The 19,645-nt window shown below is 53.2% G+C and overlaps 1 protein-coding gene across 1 annotated transcript in view; it reads right to left on the minus strand.

Annotated features, from left to right (window-relative positions):
• GNB1 (G protein subunit beta 1) overlaps window positions 1–19,645 on the minus strand; it is a 65,377-nt gene that overhangs the window by 32,876 nt on the left and 12,856 nt on the right. The window contains exon 2 of the mRNA XM_006903910.3: window positions 181–230. The gene's annotated coding sequence lies outside the window, so the exon portion shown is untranslated. The remainder of the gene's footprint in view (window positions 1–180; window positions 231–19,645) is intronic.

The raw sequence follows: 19,645 nt of genomic DNA on the forward strand, positions 1-19,645 counted from the left end.
TGCTGACCCACTAGACAGAGCCTTTTAAGAAAACGCCCTACTCAGGATCCATTTGTTCTAAGAACCAACTGTGGGCTTGAAAAAGAAATGGGCGAAACCAGGTTATTAAAAAAAGAAACCCTAAAGAAATTTAAATATAGTACTTTAAAAAGTGATAAGGATTAATCGCATCAAAATTACCTTAAATTCAGAAGTGCTTCAGGTCTGGTCTCCAATACACACAAAATTACCTGCAACAGACAGAGAACAGGATGTGTTTTAATTGCATTCAGGCTTCAAGGAACGACAATCCGTCCACTTTAGGGAGCAGTAAACGCACCCCCTTTCCCATCACCCGGACTAGTCCTAAATCATTTTACTTGGTACTTTGTATTAACCTAGCATTCAGTTCTTCGGTGTGAAAAGAAATCTAATTTCAATTTCTTTTCGAAAACTCTTTAGCGCCTCAGGGAAAATACCCTAAATTAAACCGAAAAGTATTGGAAGGAAGCGGTGTTTAGAATCCTGTTACTAGAAAAGTCACAGTAACAGTAAAAAAAAAAAAAGCACCTCAGTTCAAAGAAGCTTCTGAGTAATCTGTTGCAGACTTCCCCTCAGACAAGGAGGGGACCTCATCTGAATCCCAAAAGCAAGCCCTGGCCAACACTGCCCGAGTGCCTGTGGGTGCCACCCCAGCCTGGGCCCAAGGTCCAGGAGGCGGTCACTGGGAGCCAGACGCCCCAGTGCTGCCCTCAACGCTCCTCCCACCACACGGCAGCCAGAACGAAAACATACTGAATTCTGGATTTCTTCTGCACTATCGCCTGTTTCTTTCTGGAAACTGAGTTTCAAAATGTCTAAGTATGTTTTCTAACCTCTCCAAGTTAAACTCTGAGTGCAGGGCCACTTGGGATGTTTCACAGGTTACCGCCTGCTTGTCGGCTGACGGACAAACCCCCCTGCACATTCTAGCCCAGAGGGCGCGTGACGTCTCAGGAAGTGGAAATGTCCCCCCGTGGAACTGTGAATCCTAAGGCACTTATTTAACAAAACATTTTCCTTTGGCAATCACGCTACGCTGCACATGCTGCGACCAAGCTCGGGCTTGTCCCGCGCAGCCGTGGGGCAGGGGCAAGCAGCCTCTCTGCCGCTGGACATTCAGTAGCACCCCTGCCCCAGCCGTGCCAACCCGAACCGTCTCCAGACACCACTACGTGGCCCTGGGGGGCAACGTAAGGCCAGGCGGGATCTGCTCATTTAAAGTGATTGTCACAATTACTGCAATCTCCAAATACAAATCCTTTCAGGTATTTTCCACATGAAGAGAAGAGACAGGTGGAAAAATAAAGATCGTATGAAAGATGTATCATGGTTTGCTCGAATTCAAATGCCCAGATTGCCTTGTGGCTCAGAAGGCCACCGGAGTGTCCCCGCCCCCTAGCGCCTACATGGTGGGAGGGAGAGTGCTGAGGGCGCCACCAAACCCACCACGGCCAGGATTCTCTCGCGGGGGTGTCCGGACGCACCTCTGCCTGAAAAGACCCAAGGGGGGGCTCTCCTCCTGACTGTCCTGTGCAGGGGACAAAACCACTGTCCCAGGCGGCAGCACACCAATGTGACCTCGAAACAGGAGCCACCCCCCAGAAGAGCAGGGACTGGGGTGCAACAAAAGCACAGCCATCGCTGTTGCCACTGCAGAGGGCCAGGGGCTGACAACGAGGTGGCTGCACCTGGCTGCGGGCGCCTGGAGGGGCGGCCGGAGAGGCCACTCTGGGTACGGAGAAAGGCGGCCCGGTTCCTCTGAAGACAGCCCCAGGGGCAGCCGCTCCACACTCGATTTTCTCTAGTTAATCTTTTTAGTAGCAGCAACCCGTAAGGGAAGTTCTAGGAGGGTAAGGGAAGATACAAACATAAAATCCAAGAAAAAGGTTGAACAGTTTATAGACCCACTTTTAGTTAAAATTCTAAATGTATGTAAAATAAAATTCGAACCATAGATTTAAAAAAATAGAAATGTATCATCACTTTCACAGGCAAACCCAACACTGTCAGCATCCCGACCCCTCTCCCACCCGACGACACCGACAACAGAGGCGTCCTCCGCCTGCAGAAGGCAGGAAGGAGCACTGTGGTCCAGCCGTCTCCTCTCATCCTCTGGCAGCTCAGCCCCAGGCTTCCAGAACATGCCCCCTGCCCCTGAGCCTGTGTCAGGCCTTTGGGCTTTGAAGTCTATCTGATACAACGTCGTCACTTACTGACGCGACGAGTCCAAGCCCCGGAACCCCCATTCACTCAACACACTGCCAACGCCTGGAACGTCAGCCGCCACGCTGGATGCTGAAGGTGCGGGGTCTCACGCCCGGCGGGGAAAGCATGGAAAATTATCCCACAATGCAGAGCGAAGAAAGAGAGGGGGCTCTACCCCTACAAACGAAACTAAGCAAATCCAAGGAAGCTAGTTTCACACGGGCCTGTGCTTCAGGTGAAGTGAAGGCCAGCCGTGCACGGGTCCCCTCGCGCCACAGGCCGAAGCTGGAACAGGCCACAGGCCCGGGGGAGGGGGGAGCTGAGTCAGAGCACAGCTGCCCTGCATCCCGGTCAGAGCAGAGAGGCCTCCTGACAACAGAGGGCGGGAGCTGGGCTGGACTCTGAGCCCTTCTCAGCAACGCGGGGTACCAGGGTTCACTCTAACGGGTGTCCGACAGCCCAGGTGGTCTGCCCCCGCCCCCTAGCGTCTGCCCCCTCAGAGCGGAGTCCCCAAGACGGAGTTATGACATCAAAGGCTGGGTGGCTTAAGACCCTTGATTAAACCAATGCTCGGAGCCTATGCTCTGACGCTGTGGAGTTCATTCAGCAATGTTAAACACGACTGAGACAGGCTCCTCCGTACAGAGACACGCTGCCACATCGTGAAGGTTTAAGTACCAAAGACTAGACGCCCCCGAGACACCCCTGGAGAACACCCTACCAGCCGCGTTCCAAGTTCAAACGAAGCAAAGGCGCACCTGCACCGCCAGAGCCCCGGACGGGGCACATGCCGCTGCGCCGTCGCCGACTGCCACATGGAGGCCGAGGCCCCGGCCCAGATGGACCGAGAGCAGATATACAGCAGCGTCCCGCCCCGTGTGTAGTCACAGGTGTGTCACAGGCTTTACGGTGTTTAACCACAGCCCTATAGGGACTGTGCACGTGACACATGGACCACCTGACCTTTACCAGCCCTGACACAGGCCACGCCAGGCACATGACCAACCCTGCGAGCTCTGCAGGGAGGACTGGGAGCCGGTGAGAGACGAGGTACACGGCCCGCTGCTGAGTCATTCTCCAGGACCAAGATGTCTGGAACAAGCAGGGAGCGCGCCGATAACGTGAAGGCGAGCCCCTAGCCAGATTTACGGCCATCTGAGGGTAAAAAGGAAGAACTAGAATAGAACGTATCTCATTGAGAAAAAAAGGAACACAAACGTACACAGTAAATAATAAGTAAAACAAAGAAACCAGAGCAAAAGTAAAACTTTTTACAAAGGAATGTAAAACAGATGCAGGAAGAATGACAGATTTAGAAAACCATGTGTGGGGCTCTGGAGTGTGGGGCTCTGGAGTGTGGGGGGCTCTGGAGTGTGGGACTCTGGAGTGTGGGGCTCTGGAGTGTGGGGGCTCTAGAGTGTGAGGCTCTAGAGTGTGAGGCTCTAGAGTGGGGGGCTCTAGAATGTGAGGCTCTGGAGTGTGGGGCTCTAGACGAAGCAGGCAAAGATCAACGGACGCTCAAGTCAGTGGGTGAGAGTACGTCAAGTTTCGATATCGGCAAAGGCCTGAAAGTATCACTCACAGACTATTTCTTCATTATGAAAAAGAAAGGGTGTGACAATCAGGAGATCCGGACATCACTGCAGTCAGTGATCGAACTCGTCGTCGCCAAGAACAAACCCGCGTCAGGCACCTCAGGCTCAGCGGAGCGGGAAGTCCAGGGCACCCAGGGAGCACTTCTGACAAAAATGTTTTGGCTGAATCCAATCTTGAGGCAACGTAAAAATCCAGAATGTAAAACATTACAAGGTATTGGCCTGAACTTGTCAAAAATGTCAACGTCATGACGGAGGAGAAAAGGTGCAAAGTCTGCTCAAGATGCAGGAAGCCTAAGCGACCTGATAACCAAATCTTCAACACGTGAGCTCAGACCCGGAATTTGAAAATACGGGCACAAAAATGTTTAGGGGGAAACTGAAGAAATTTAACTGTGAACTTGGACTGGGCAATACTGCATCAATAGTAAAGTTCTGGGGCGCGCCGGTACCGTGGGGCGCGTGTGAAGGGCACCCTTGCTCAGAGGACACGAGGCTGTGGCTGTGAAGACGGAAGGATCAGGACATCTTCGTCACTGAAATGCTTCACCATCGAGCGCGGAGAGAAATAAAGAAAATGTGGCCCCAAAGTTACAAATTACTACATTCTGGTGCACAGTGCAGAATGTTCACTGACCTACTCTTTCGGTTTCTGTAGCTTCAAGAAGTTACTCAAAATTAAAAGTTGGGGGAGGAAAATACCAAAATCAATAAAGGGCAAATATAAATCTTTTAAAAATATGCCTTTGATGGGATGACCTAAAGTTAAAGTCAGAGGAAATTACTGTACCTTTAATTACTTCTCGACTTTTCCACTGACCAATACGGTAAAAAGCTTCTTCAGCAGGCTGGAAAACTTGGCACAATAAAATGGTCACGTATTTGTACGAGTATTGTTATTTCAGTATTTTTCAAAATCTAAAATGACACGATCAATACATTTCGGTTTTTAAGAGTGTACTTTTATAAATAAATGGATTACTATTTCGTTTTTAATGTTCGTATTTCACTTCTGTTTTAAGTGTTTAAGTATTATTTTTCCCAGCGTGGCGAGAGGCTTGCCCACAGAGATGAGCAGGTCTCACAGTGCGTGACCTTTCCCGAGGCCCAGCTTTCGGTTTCACTGCCTGTCTCCACCGTGTCTGTTTCTGAGTCCATGGATGTCTGTCGTCGTCTTCCTCCTGCCCGCTCTGAAGTCAGCGTGCCCTTCCAGTTCCTGAGGCGGCAGCGCAGCCCAGCGAGGCCTCGTCTTCTGCAGTGAGCACGGAGTCTGCGGATCCCCCGCCGGCGCTGCTTTCGTTTTCATTCAAATGAAAATATTTTCAAATTTCCATTGCGATGTCATCTTTGACTTGTTTAATTCCCAAATATTTGGGCATTTCCCATTTAGTGTTTTCTACCTAACGCGCTGTGATCACAGTGACTTTTCAGGCCCGCCCGAAGCTCCGGTCGGCTTCCGCTCCGGGTCGGCATCCTTGACTCTCACCTCTGGGCGACAGATCACTCACTCTGTGTATCTCTAATACCTTGCAGAGGACCAGAGAGAACGACAGAAACCAGAGGAAACGTCTCGCCGCCCCGGGCCTCGGCCGGGCTGCGCGGGGTCTCCCACCCTCGGCGCGCTGGAGGCTGCGAACTCCTCCGACGGGAGGCTGCGAACTGTGAGTGGGGCAAGCTCTCTCCCTCCACCTTCTCGACGTCAGGGTATCTTCCCCAAAGACGACGGGCCAAGGAAGAAGCGTGCGCCTCTCCCAGACACAAGGCAAAGAAGCCGCCCGGCTCCTGCGTGGCCCAGACCCACGCGAAGACGAGCGCGGCTCTGCAGGACCGGCCCTCGCTTTTCTGGCCGAAGGCGGACGCCCGGGCTGTCCCCTGCATGCTAGACTGCAGCCCGGTCCTGGGTCGGGGACTCGTCTGGCCCTGCAAGCTACAGAAAGTCTCCATCACCCCGTCCCCAGCCGGCTGGGGCTCTGCACGCACCGCTGTCCTCGGTGCCACGCTGGAGGCCTGTACCCGTCGCCTGCCCCGTAGAACACTGCCTGCAGGGTTCCCATGTCACAGCACGCAGTGACCCCACACAGTGCTACCCTGAGAACCTCCTGTCCATACCGGGACCAAGGTCGCCTGCTACATGCAAAGGTGTGTGGGGCATAGGACAGGCACACCCCAACACTTTGGGTTGACCCTAATTGCTAATAAATTTCTCAATGTATTCAGTTGTTTTTTAAATTATCCTGCAAATATTCCTTGTGTTTGTTACATAAATCTTTTAAACACTTGACTATGGTTTTACACACAAGACACAGTGAATCCGTGGGGCAAGTTTTGCTGGAAATCGTTCATTTTTTGCAGAAGGGTGGTAACAATGCGACGTGCCCTGAAAAGCTCCCTCCGACTTTCTCCCCACGCCTACCATGCACCTGAGCCCCAGCCCCTCAGTGAGCGCGCCCTGGGTACACCCCTTCTGCTAGGGACCACGTAACTGGCATGCTCTACACCACCAAATCAGATTTCAAAGTATAGCTGAAAAATACACAGCTCAAAATCTTTTTAACCAGCAATAAAGTTTATCAAGCACTGCTATGTGCCAGATGCTACGCTGCTGAGTCCCGTATACGCATCAACCAATTAATCCCTCAGTCACCTGTAGGGTATGTACTGTTACCACCACCCCTTGTAATTTTAATTCTCTAAAATTACAGAAGACACTTGAGGCGAAGAAAGGTCAGTAACTAGCTCAAAGTTCTGTGAAGAGTGAGAGGCAGAGCTAGGTCACAGCCGGCGACTCGAGTCCAGCCGGGGCTGACGATGCCACCACCCTCACTCTCATTTAGAAACAAGGAGCCTGTGGACGTTTTCAAAAACAAAGAAAATCAGAGACAAAAATTAAGATTTGTCCCTTTGCTCGTACTTCTTCCCCTGCCCTGCCCTCCCCTCTGCCAGGAAACGTCACTCGACCCTCAGAGCCAGAGCTTTGAGGGTCGAGTGACTCGTCCTCACGGGGCCGCCCTGATGCCCACCCCACCTAACCGCGCTCCCCCGCTCTCCAGATCCACCTGTCCTGTGCCATCGGGCTGTCCTTCAGGACTGTGCCTGTCCCGCCGGGCCGTCCCCCCGTGCCTGTCCCCCAGGGCTGTCTGTGCCTGTCCCCCAGGGCCATGCCTGGCCTTAACTGCCGCTGTGCACATTTCTTTTCCTGGTGGTGGTGGGGGGGGAAGCTGTTCAGCTTACAGAGCAGCTATTCTAAGAGCTGCCTCCACTGTCCCTCCTCCAAACCCCCGTCTCGGGAATGTCCACTGACTCCCGGCAGCATATGCAGACTGCACGACCCCGTGTCCAACTCGCCCAGTCGCAGCCGACCCGACCGGGGTGGGCACCCAGCGCAAGTCAGACCAAACAAGCGCCAGCCCCCGTCACGTGGACACTGAGACTGTGAGTGGGGCAAGCTCTCCGCGTCTGCAGGGGACACGTGAGCTGGAAGGCTGCGGCTGGCCGCCCCTCACGGTGTGGGCTGAGCACAGAGGGAAGGGCGACACGGACTGAGGGGAGCGCTCCCTGCTGTCCTCGGCCCGCCCTTCCCAGGCGCCCTGCGCTCAGGTGCTCAGAATCCATCCATCCTTCCTGCTTTCCTTCAATCTGGAGCTTCAGTTGGTTTGTTTCTTGCAATCAAATCACTCTAAGGAAATGACCTGCGTGCCACACCAGCCCCGCCCTGCACCTATTCCCTAGGTGCCTGCAAATAAGGACGTGGCTTCCCCGTCAATGGCTTCTCCAGCGGTCTCTGCCGGGGAACTCCCAAATTCCAGCCCGTCCTGTCTGCCAAGCTCGAGTGGCTGCCTCCAGTTCCATACCCACGTCTCCCACTGGGGCTGCGGCCACACCCGATGGCCCGCTCCCCGCCAACCCCTGCTCCCGCTGGCTTAGGGGACGCTGCTCTTCTGCAGGTCTCCCCCCTCCCGGTCACGCCCTTCCCCCAACTGCACCCCAAGTCCTAGGGCTCCAGACACCGCAGGGCCCCCAGGGCTCAACCCCTCCCAACACCGAGGGCCACCACACCACCCTCCTCAAAGACAGACCCAAGAGCCCCTTCCCACCCGGGCACCACCCAGTTCCCTCCAGTGCCCGTCCCCCGCCCGCTGCACCGGCCAGCTGCACCGGCCAGCTCCCCCGTCTCCAAGGAGCTGACTACCCCTCCGACCCCGCCGCCGCGACCCGCGGGGTGCCTCGCCCCCGAGTTTATCTTCCTGAATTCTGAGTCTTCAATACCCCTCCTGCGAAAGGAAACCACCTTTGTGGCCTCACCTGATTTTAAGCCCCGCTTCCCACCACGTTCCCAGGAGCCCCCACCCTCTGGGACTCTCGTCCCTGAGGCCTGAGGATGGCAAACACAGCCCACGAGCACTCCGGGCGACGCTGCTGCTCGCCACCAGATGGGGACCGAGACCCCGGACGCTGGTCTGTTAGACAGAATCCCCGGGAACGTGAATGCGCTTTTGCCTTGACAGAAATATTCTCCCATTATTAAGAAAAAGGACATGCCTTCCAATCTCATGAGCTGGAGACACGAGTGTCATGTTTCTTGTAAAAGCTGCACTGGAAGTGTCCCCACATCTCCCGTGTGATGGGGACGGGAGAGAGGCGGGAACGCGTGATTCGGAGCCGCGCAGCGCTTGGCACAGCTCGGCGGGGCTCCGCACTCAGGACGCGGTCACGGCTGGAAAAGCGGCGGGGCGCGGGGGGCCCTCCGTGCCAGGGACGGGCGCCCCGCTGAAGCGCACGTCGCCACGCGACACACAGCACTCAAACGGGACGCACATTCTGGACTGGTGATGAGACGTTTAACAACAAAATGGCCTCGACACCTGGGTTCGCGTCTGTGAGGCTTCGTTCACGCACCCGACGAATGTTACCACGCGTCTGTCGTGCCCGGCCCGGAAGCGCAGGGGGCTCCGCGACGAGACCCCGTCAGGGACAGCACTGGCTGGTGCGGGAAGGCCAGGCAGACAACATAAGCACTGAACTGTGACACACCAGGTGCTGCCCAGCGTTAAGGACAAAAACCAGGTGCGAAGTTTAGATGAGGGGCCGGAGGTCTTTTATAAAAGGTGCGAGAGAAGTCACACGACCCAGCCTAACTGAAGGCCCTGAGGACAGTCCTGCGAGGGAAAAGCGTCTCACCTGCTTAAACCGAACACTGATAAATCCCGCCACTTCTTACCCTCTGGATGTGACGGGAAGTTACTACTTCATTTTCTCCGTTCCTGGATACTTAATCCAACTGCTAGCCCTCGCTTACATGAAACCTTGTTGGTATAAAAAAGCTGTGGCTGAAAAGAAAGTGGGGAGAACGGGGCCCCAGCAAAGCAGCAGAAAAGAAACACCAAAAATCTGCTTGAAGGAGGCCCTACATGTTGCCTGTTAGCTCCAGACTTCCCTTCCTAAGCCTTAAGCAAGAACTACTCAAGTAAGATGAAATTCCTGATCAAAGAATCACGTCACAGGAATTCGCCAAGAAGCTTACTGAATATGAGAAACCAGGCTGCATTAACCCAAATTCTATCGCGGTTATTAATTAGGAATAATTACAAAGCAAACGAAGCGAACACTCGTCCCCCGGCAGGACGGCAGACGCGAGGCCGCCGAGGCCCCTGGGTCCGCTGCCCCGTGAGGAGAGCGGATCTCGGAGGGAAGCGTGGCTGTGGCAGGAGACCCGGGGGACATAACGAGAAGACACCCGGAGAGGACCCCCGGAGCTCAGGAGAGGGCCCGCGGCCACCTCGCTCTCCACCCCGTCTTAGTGCAGGGGGCGGCACGACGCGGCATCCCGACCCTCTGACATTTGTTTATGTTTTTCTTTAATGAGCGTTTTTTTCCTCCTCCCGACCCTACCTAACGTAGTAATTACCAATCTGGTGATGCGCTGGGATGATCGAGAATGTAAATTTTGACAGCAGCCGATTTTTCTTCTAAAGCCCCAAACAGCATTAATTCAGAAAGAATAGGAAAGAGGCTCATGTAACTGTGGAACCTTCTGAGTAATGTATTTGGAACACAGTGACACAGTGAAGACGTTCAGGGAAGTCAAGCTACATGGACAGCATATTCTGATTTTTAATCACTTCCTATATTTTCCCTGGATAAATAAACTCATTTTCTAATTATCTGTCTCAGAGTCTTGTTTGCCAATGCAAAACCTTAAAAGAAAACAAATTTAATATTAACAACTGCATGTTTGGAGAAATGGTTAATTTTAGAAATGAAAAATAAAATGACTCCTGATTCCCCTCAGCTCTGCCCCCACACGAAAGCTTAACTGTTCTAGTCAAGGTGCTTCTGTTTGCCAAGGAGAGAAAATCCCACTGGGAACTGGAGAGACTGGACAGGTCCAAGGACAGGAAGCATGTCATCCCCACTGGAAATGACAAAGCGGAAACAGGAACCAGAGCCCAGCCTGGGCTGGCTCTCGGGGACCTGTTTTCCTGGGTGCACTTCCTCTACTCCTCTGCCATGCTCGCTCTTAGCCAACTCGCCATCCTGTGCATGGTCCAAACCCACCTATAATTCCATATACAACGTATACCATCCAGGGTCAATGGTGTCTCTGTTTCTAGAAAGAATCCTGCACCAGCTCCCCGGCTCACTGTCCTCAGGCCAGGTGGCCTGTCAGCTGTGACAAAGGAGAGGACGAACTATGGGTGGGGCCTGCCGCAGGGACTGTGCGTGGGAACCCTAAATGGGAACACGGGCGAAACAATGGCTGGCATCTCTAACGTAGTAACAAACTGCTCCCTCTAAGCTACACAGGCATCTGTCTCTTCACTCTGGCACCACTTAACTATCTGAAGAAAACCAGCTATAAAGCATCACATACACCCAAACGTAAACGACTGTCAACCCCCCGAACAACGCGCATCAGACCAGCATGGGCCCACTTACGCAGGATCCCCGCGACTGGCCAGCGCAGTCCAAGCCTGTGTTGTTCAAGGGTCAACTCTTGACCCGGACTCTGCCTAAGTGGGGGGCCTGCAGGGTCACATGCGGATTCCAACTGCACAGGAGGCTGGTGCCCTTGACCCCTGAGATGTTCAAGGGTCAACTGTGCATCAAGTAATCATTCAATTCCCCAAAATGTATGGTCGACAGATGCATGTGGCCCTAAAAAATAAAAAGGACAACTGCAGACCTTTCGTTTTTTCCCTTTAAAAGCAGGACTACCCTCACTGTCTTGTCCATTTGCTGTGTCAAAAACAGTCCTTTGTACTGTTTTGAATTCAGTGTTTTTAGTTCTGGCTGCAGCCAGCATCGGAGAACACCTAGTGCAGGTGGTCACTTGGTACTGGACAGAGCACTTGTTCTCAGTTCGTCCATCACAAATGTCAAGAAACTTACAGGTGACCTTCCCAAAGTCCATTTTTAAGTAGTTTCTTAGACGATAAACTGCATTTTCCCACAGAAACCACACTACGAACGCTGGGGAGGCCGCCTTAGTCGACACCCACTGATTTCTCCCGCGCGCCTGTAATTTCCCCTCTGGTGACAGAGGGCACTGAAACAACTCAACTTTCACCCCTGGAAAGGGGAAGAGCCCTCCTTCCGCCCTCACTTGGGTACTTCCCGTGGGCAAGCCCCCTCTGGGAACACACCCCCAGGCTGCGGCGACCAGTTCAGGCTGACTGTGAGCCAGTAAACCCAGCGCCCGACTGCCCGGCAAGGCGCCTGGGACGCTGCGGCAAACCCACAGGGCACCACAGGGAGGGGACCGCAACAGATAGATGACAAAGGGAACGGCCAGCTGGAGACGGTTCGCAATCCCAACAGCAGGTGGCGCTACACCCCTTCCGATGACATCACATCCTTGCGAAGCTGGGTTTTCAGTGGTTATTTTGATTTAAAAAAAAAAAGGCAAGCGCTGCATGAAAATCAACAGGAACAGGAAATGAAGGTGGCGGTGCCATCTGATTCTGGAGTCGGAGAAGCTGTACAGCCCACTCGTTAACACAGCGTTTTATTTAAGGATAAAGTATGTTTCCTTCAGGTTTATGGGTGTTGCTTTCTCAAATGGCTACTACACCCTTAGGACAGAAATACTTAAGACGCTTGGACTTAAAGATCAATAAAGGGAATTTCAGGTGTTTATTTTGGCCTCCGGGCACTGTGAAAACCCCAGAGACACTAGAGATGCCAGGAATTTGGGAATCTTAGCTTGGCTTTAAGACTCAAAGCTGGGTCTCAGAGGGAAAACAAGGGGCGGGGTGGCGCTGAAAGCAGGAGGGAGGCTGGGCGCCTCGCAACCCTGCCAGCAGCACCCCAGCACCCGCTAGGCGCCAGCTCCACCCGAAGGGCCTCACCTCTGTCTCCTGCCTTAGATGTGGGCTGTAACTTGGACAATAACCGATAAACTCACCAAGAGAAACTGACTTCCTAATCTTAGCACTCCCAGAAAAAACCTAAGAGGAACTCGCTGGCCCTTGCTTATCGGAAGGCACTCCCCGGAAAGCAGATCTACAAGGCCTTGGGGACAGGCGCACCTCAGAGACCTTAGACATCGGGGCGGGTGGGAAAAAGCTGGGCGGGCAGAAGCCAGCATCCCCACAGGCCCCATCTGCGCAGTGCAGCTGAGGTGGGGACACAGGGGACAACGCTCAAGCCTTGAGGGGTTTGGAAGGACAGACCCTCGAAGCACTGCTGAGTCTCAGAAACCCACAGCAAAGGAGGCCAGGACATGACATTTTGTGATATTGTGTCCACGATGCAAACCCTGAATTAACCCTGAGGAAGCCAACAGCGCCAAAGTGAAGCTGCTCTCAAGATAACGGGCCTGCAAGGAAGGCGGTTCCAGATTAAGGGACAAACGTGACCGCTGAACGCAGCAGGTGTTCCTGGGCTGCGGGGATCGCGGGAAGGACAGCGACAGAGGTCACGTCACGTCACGGGGCAGGCAGCGAGGTGCGCAATGGCAAACCGCTCGGGGTCGGCGTGGAAGCTTCTGCTTCTGACACCTGAACTGTTGGGGTACAAAAACACGTCCTGCTCGGCAACGCGCCCCGCCGCCGCTCACGTGGACTCCGCGCTCTACCGCACAGCATGCGAGGACGCGACCTGGCAATCCAGCGTGGGGTGACCCGGAAAAGGAACCAGGACTTCCGGTGCAGCTCAGGGACTGCTGGGACCCCTCAGTCCCCTCATCCCGGGGGCACCCAGAGCTGCCCCTTCGGGCAGAGAGGATGACCTCAGCCAGAGGGCCTTGTCCTCCCCGTATGGGTGGAACGTTCCAAGCAGGAACCCCCAGAGGTCTGGCGGGGACAAAAGGCAAGGAGGACACTATGGCAACCATCGGAGTGGAAGCGGCTCACCAGGTAACTTCTCACACTGCGCGAGCCACGGCCGCGGCCCCCAAGTTCGCTACCTGGACGACGTATTTAGAAAACCTGTCTATACCTCCGCGCAGAGATGGCCCCACCCGCTCAGATCACGTCAGCACATGAGTGGTCACAGAAAAACAGCGAAGGAAAGCAACTCCGTCCCGTCGATCTCGTCCCTGTCTCGCAATGGACCACCGGCCCCCGGGACCATCATTGTGGGTTCCGTTCCATCGTCCTCGAGGGTATGGTCACACCAGACACACCGGCACGCTGCACTCCAGGAAACGATGCTTTAAGTCAAAACTAATTTTGCCAATCAACTTTGAAAATTGCATTATAAAAAGGATCTCCCACCCCTGTAAATCGATCCTTTAGGTAATTAGAATTCTACCTCTCAATTTACACACCTTCCCCGACACTCTCCACAGGGGCTCCACCTGGCCTGACCAGCTGAACTTCACCTGGCCGTCAATCAGTTGAGCCAGGCTGCCTTGCACACACTTACTGAAGAGTCACTATCTAACGCTACTGAAAAGTACCCTTATTTTAAAAAGCCAGACTGCAGTCGCTACACCAACAACAACAGCATCTATGGCATCCATTCCACACAAGAACTAGTAAAAGGATGCAGGGGGAAAACAAATATGCAATGCCATGAAACAGTGCCAACAAAATCTTTTACCTCAAAGGCAAACTCAGTCAGTTATACCTCGATTAAAAACTAAAGGCGAATAAGCTAGAGCTATAGAATTCCTATAATATGCTCGTTTGAGTCATGCCAACTTTGAGAGAGCATCTAATACTTCCAAACATGACCTGCTTTTATTTTTTACAAAATGAAAATATCTTTTTCCTAATTATCATGATCTTGGCCAATTTTCCACAAAAAAATACAGAGAAAACGATACCTCAATGATAACTTACTCCATGCTGTTCCTCGCCCGTCTACCTCCAAGAGATGAGACCCGTTTCACAGGGGACCATGCTTCCTCCAGACTGTTTGATACACAGGTGCATAATTTTTCACAAATGACACCATCTTCCCCAAACTTACATATATTCTGAAATGTATGTCCCCCCCATTTACTGCATGGTGGTCATCTCGTGACAACAAAGAAGGGCCCCCCTTAAATGTTTGAACAGCTGCAGAGGATCCTATAAGTGCATTTTAATTTAACCCAACGCTGCTGATGAGCATTCAGATGCATTCATTCATTCCGCATTATGTGTTGAGATGCACGATGTTCCAGGCACCGTTAGAGGAAATACCACAAGGGAACAAAAAAGATGAAGACCTCTGTCCTCGCAGAGCCTCCACGTGGTGATTACTGACAATTTCTGCTTTTATACCAAAATTTCTAAGAGACTATTTGTTTTCATAGCTAATTTTGTAGTAGGTAGCCCTATCTTTTTTTTCCTTTGGATAAATTCCTAAAAATAAAACTGCTGGAACGATTTATTTTGGAAATGCTCATTTTACACTAAGGGTATTAACCCTTTATCATACATATTTCTAATCTATTCTCCAACCTGCTTGCCTTTGAACTACAGTTCAAAGGTCCCCCGTCAGGTGCTTTCTGCTCTAGGCATGTGCTGGGGATTTAAGCGGGCAATCTTTTCATGACTTTACAGCCTTAATGTCATGCTGAGAACCACTCCCCTGCACACACCCACCACAATGACTATAAAATATTTCCCCTTGTATTTTTCAAATACTTCCATGTCTTAATTTTTACATTTAAATCTTTAATCCATCCAGAGTCTTATGTGCTGTGGAATGTAGTTTTCGACTTTAATTTTTCCAACAGACTATGAGCTGATCTCACATCTTTTATAGAACATTTCCCCCTCGTCTTTCATTTAAGAAGCCGACTCCTCTCAAGCATTTCCTCCTCCGAACTGAGTGACGTCTTTAAAATGCCCCGGCACACGCATGCAGGCCAACTGCGCTCCAGCTCGGCACTCGTGCCTGTTTTCAAACTCTGTAAGCCCTTCGATGATGTACCTAGGTCCTCTTCATATAGGCCTAACTGACTTAAAGGTTGTTTTTTTTTTTATTATTAAAAAGAGAAAAGTTTTAGGCCTAACCACCATTAAAAAAAAAGGGCACTGGTCTATTTCCCTAGGAACTCAAAAAAAAGAAAGAACTTCTAAAGTCGGTGTCCATGAAGGAATGAGCGATTTACAAAGGAGACCCGCGGCTCTGACCATGAACTTCTCCTTTGTCTTTTCTGAGCACGTGTCATCTAAGACAGTGACTCAAATTACTGGCTTCTGTAAAAACATGAAGATCTGAAACAGCCATAAAGTTTCTCTGAGCTAAACATTCAGGACAGAAGCTTAATGACAGTCAGAGATCGCGGCCCCCAGACGTCCTTCCCCTCCTATCTCCACGTGGGAGGAAACTGTGGCAGGGGCAGGAGCAGAAGCACAGGTGCAGCTGGAGCCTTCTCATTGTCCCCGCCCCAAATGTCGGCCATCTCAGCCACAGGAACAATGAGCAGGAAAGACTGGGCGGGGAGAGGAACCTGTCTGTCTAATCGCAGTCATCCCTCCGGGAGCCAGCTCCTCCTCCACGTGTTTCCCCCCACTCCTCAAATGACCGAGTTACCCTCAAACCTCCTCCCCAAGAACGTCCCCATCTCATAACAGGTCGGCAGGTATGACACTCCAGTTACGTGTATTCAGCTTATCAGGGAAAACCAACATTAACCAGCACCGACTTAGAACACGGCCTTGCTCTGTGTCTTAGGATTCAAAAACAATCTTGTGTTTTGTTTGAAACCAAATCCCTCCCCCTCTCAATCAAAGCCATCTTTCTTAATCTCACCATTTCTTCCAAACCTTAAAGCTCTGAGTTTAGCAGGCACTTTCTGGAGGCTCATGCACAGGGGAGCTGTTGAAATGACGATAAGGGGCTGTCTGCTGCACTAACTGGCTCGGCCCATTTCTCAGATGTGAGACAAATTAAGTCTCATGCTGATTCGAACTGCCTGCCTTTCAACCTCACGAGAGTTCATGAGGATATGGCCTATCACGTGTCTGCGTCACAGCTAACTTGCTCAACTGGAGAGAGTGGCAGACTGATTAGGACAACTTCTGAAGCCAAGAGACCAGCTGAAATGAAAGGCCAAGTGACCAGCTGGCACAGTAACGCGACAGGCCTGTGGGCAGAGGGACAGATAAGAACCCTCCCCCCAGCTTTCGTAAGGCTTGGAGCCGTCTGCTGCCGCCCTCTGCTGCACCAACTTCCTCCACCCGCTTCGCTCTGTCGACATCGAGGGAACTCGCGTCTCGGTGTGTGGTCCAGGGACCAGAGATGACAGAGGCACCGGGAACTTGTTCAGAAGGCTGAGTCGGGATCTGCGCCTGACAAGACCTCGGGTGCAGTCACACAGCCCAGCCCGGTGCGAGATCACCCAAACGACTGCACAGTCTCTACACTGCCCTTCCCTGCCCCGAGTCCAGCTTCGGGAAGCCACATCTCCCTGGGTGGTCTCCCTTCGACTCACGTCTCAACTCCAATCTGCTCTCACTCCCCATCGCGTCACCTAGTGCCTGCAGTCCTCAGAGCTAAAAGAAACCTTTCCACCCCTTCTCGCCGGATCCCCCACAGCGGCCCACACAATCGACCCCTCCCCGCCCTCCTTCCGGCGGCGCTGTCTCCCCCGTCAGACTGCAGCGGGCACGGGGCACGGCGCCGTTCGCAAACTTTAAACATGGTCTAGGACTCCAGACTGGACTCCAGGCCAACACACCAGTGAGCCAACGCCGTGCACATGGCTGTCCTGTGTCCCAAGTGCAGCTCCCGATTCCCATGGGACAGCCAACCAACCTGCCCCCCATGTGGCCTCGTCTCGGTGCCCGACATCCCCAACACCCAGGTTCGCGAACACTGAGGGATCATCCGAGATGCTGTGCCCCTCCTCGTCCCTCGTCCCCTCTGGCCAGGCCGTCGGCGCTCGGGCGAGCTTTCCTCCCAGCAGACAGGAATCTGCTGCTTTCCACTTCCTCCGGCCCCGGCCTCAGCCAGCAACGGTCTCCTTGACACAACCTTTGCCTCCATTTTCCCAACAATCCATTCTTCATTCGGCAATGTGAACCACCTTTTAAAAGTCACACGTGTCACTTCTGCTTAAAATCATACACTGGCTTACCACTGCGGCCCTCCAAAAACTCCCCTTCTTTCCGCAGTGTGGTAACGAGAAGATGCAGTGGCCTCGCCAGGCACTTCTGAAAGTCAGAGAAGGCATCAGACGGGCCCCGGCCACCGGCTGTAAACGGACGCTGCCCTGGGCGAACTGGCGCGGTGCCCCGGGCCCTCCCTCTGCAGCCTCGACGACCGCCCCACTCCCTGGACGCGCCGCCGCCCCTCCCACCCCACGGCGTGCGATCGCGGCTCTCTGCACCCGAGGGACTCAGGCTCTTCACCTTCCAGGGCTCCTTCTCAACACTCGGGTGTCATCTGCTCGGAAAGGCCTTCGCCAATCACCCTAAACCAAGTGCCCCTTCTCACCCAGTATCTGACCGAACTAGAGAAATCTGCTTACTCTCTAGCTCACCGTCTCCCCCCAGAGAATGAAAGATGAGAAGCCATTTCCCAATCACTTACTAATCACCAAGCAAGGTGCCCTGATCACAGTATCTGGCAAATACCTGCTGAAGAAAGCGATGCCTTTCCGTTCATTTCTGGAATCCACTCCCCAGAAATCTTAATTAACTGGACATCCTAACGCAGGCAATCCTAAGTGTCATGCTACAGAAAGGTCTGCAATGGATAAAAATGGCCACAGATTCCTTGGTGGGCACTCCCCATCAAGAGCCAGAGGTCCCTACATTTCGTGTCCGGGCTGCGTCTTGTAACTCGCTTTGACCCCCAGAGGGCCCCCAGAGGGCAGCCAAGGTGACACTGTGCGGCACCTAGGCACTGCCTCGAGGCCGAGCACCTTCTGCTCCAGTCCTTTGAAACTCGGCCCCACAGAGGCCCGAGCTGGCCTGTGGAGAGGGCACGTGGAGGAGGACAGAGGCGCCCTGGCTAAAGCCACACTGCAGAGGCCACCCAGGAAGGACAGGCCCCAGCCCACCCACCGCTGACTGCAAACAGAAGCCCAGCCGGCCTGCCCAGAGCTGAGCCGCGCCCTGACGACAGCAGCGAGCGTGCTGGTTATTGTCCTGAGTCATCAGGATCGGAGGAGTTTGTCATGCAGCGAAGATAGCTGATACAGGCCAAGGCAAACTGTTTTCTCACCGCAGGGTGCATGTTAGTTTCAGTGCACGTTCCCAACCTTGGCACTGCTGACACCTGGGGCTGTCCGGCAACATCCCCAGAGCACACCCCAAGGTGTGACAACTACAAATATCTGCAGACAGGCAGCGGTGCAGAAAAAAAGCAAGAGCGGACTGCTCCCTGCGCTCCCAGGGGGCGCGCGCCTCCACGCGGGGAGGAAGGGGTCTGCTCCGGGGGCAGAGCGGCCCGAGCCTCGGAGCCTCACCTCTGATCTGGGTGACCCGTATGTTCTCTTCCCCGTGACTGGTCCCCAAAGGACAGTCAGTGGAATGGACACTGGCGGTAGCCTTTACCTGTTCCTGTGAAAAACACCTACAAGGGCATCACTCTTCTGTTCCCACAAAAGAAACGAGACCGATGCCAAGGGCACAGAGAGCCCGGAGCGCCCTTCCAGCACGGTCCCTGGCCCCCCAGCTACTGAGTGGGCTCCAGAGAGTACAGGAAGACAGAGCCGGCTGCAACTGGCAGAACCAAGAGGCTCCAAGTCCAGCAGCCCAGAGACCATGTATATTCAAGAAAAGGAATGAGAAGTTACAATACTTAAAAGCAAATCTGACTAGCAAACTTCCAATCCCACATGCAGCTCGCTCTTTTAAAGTGTACCTTCACCGCGTCTGACGAACACTGCAAGACTGACACAATACAGCACAGGTCCCTAACCTCAGCTGCGCAACAGCTGCTAAACGTAAACTCTGAACAAATTTTAATTTCCCCACTCCTCATCTGCTTTATTCACGAAGACTTCTTCACGCCTCCCAAATTCCACTGCCGACCCGGAGGCTCAGTCCAGGGCGGTGCCAACCAGCATGGTAGTTATTAGCCACGGGTGGTTTTTAAAACTTAATGTCAGTTTCTTAGTCACACAAGCCACATTTCAAATGTTCAAAGGCTGCATGTGGCTAGTGGCTGCCATACTGGACGATGCAGATTACAAAACATTTCCACCATTGAAAAAAGTCTCTTGCACAAGGCTGATCTGAAAAACAGACATCAAAAGCAAAGTAAGAAAGCTTTCCACTAGAGATGGGGAAATTCGCCAGCCCCAGAGGCGCTCCCTTCGGCACCCACGGGGACCCACTGTGCGCTCCCACCGAGGCGGCAGTGGCAGAAGATGAACGCCAGCCGAAGGCGCGCCTGGTGCAGAGTCGGGACGGGAGGGAGCGACCGGGGACGAG

The sequence above is a fragment of the Pteropus alecto genome, unplaced genomic scaffold (assembly GCF_000325575.1).
Source record: "Pteropus alecto unplaced genomic scaffold, ASM32557v1 scaffold700, whole genome shotgun sequence".
Taxonomy (NCBI): Eukaryota; Metazoa; Chordata; class Mammalia; order Chiroptera; family Pteropodidae; genus Pteropus; species Pteropus alecto.